The following is a 646-nucleotide window of genomic DNA, read 5'->3' as shown; positions in this document are numbered from 1 at the left end:
CCAGGGGGCACCTCCCGTCCACCTGGGAGTCCCAAGGCTTGAGCTCTGGCCATGCCTGGAAGGATGCCGCCAGGCAGGCAACCCACGCCTCTCCACTTTAGAGCCCCCAAGGTCTGGTTCCTGACAGAGCGCCGGGCAGCGAATCGGCCCCAATCGGATGTGAGCAGCTTGGCATGCCGGACACCACGGGCCTTCTGGCTACCACCAGCTGAACAAACGGAGCTCCCTCCACATGTGTGTCTACTGGCATGGTCCCCGTGCTAGACCTCAGCTCAAGTCCTCACTCATTTTGTTCAGATTTCAAAAGTTTCCATTTTTTTGTAGACATCATCGATCCAGGCACATTGATTGGCGGGACCTGGAGCTCCATACGTGGCAGACACCGAGCGCGTGGCTCCGTGTCACCCCGGGACGCACGGGCCCACTGTGTCCCAGCAGAGGCACCGCATCGCACTCCACGCCCGGCCCCACGGCTGGCTGGCGTGGCCCGCGCCCCGCCTCCACACCACCTCACCATCCCCTCCTTAGGAGTCACAGCGGGGATCGGCCCACACAGTCCTTACCGCTCGACAGGATTCCCGCTGGACCGTGGCGGTGGCAGGCGCAACTGCTCCCTAGAGCCTTTCTGCCTCCATACCAGGGACCT

At 63.0% G+C, this 646-nt stretch overlaps 1 pseudogene; it reads right to left on the bottom strand.

The window, feature by feature from the left end:
• Positions 1–262: 262 nt before the first annotated feature.
• On the bottom strand, positions 263–337 carry LOC128580247 (uncharacterized; annotated as a pseudogene).
• Positions 338–646: the final 309 nt, after the last annotated feature.

This window comes from Nycticebus coucang, chromosome 2 (genome assembly GCF_027406575.1).
Source record: "Nycticebus coucang isolate mNycCou1 chromosome 2, mNycCou1.pri, whole genome shotgun sequence".
NCBI lineage: Eukaryota > Metazoa > Chordata > Mammalia > Primates > Lorisidae > Nycticebus > Nycticebus coucang.
The sequence above is the reverse complement of the archived record's forward strand: the minus strand, read 5'-3'. Positions and strand labels throughout refer to the sequence as shown.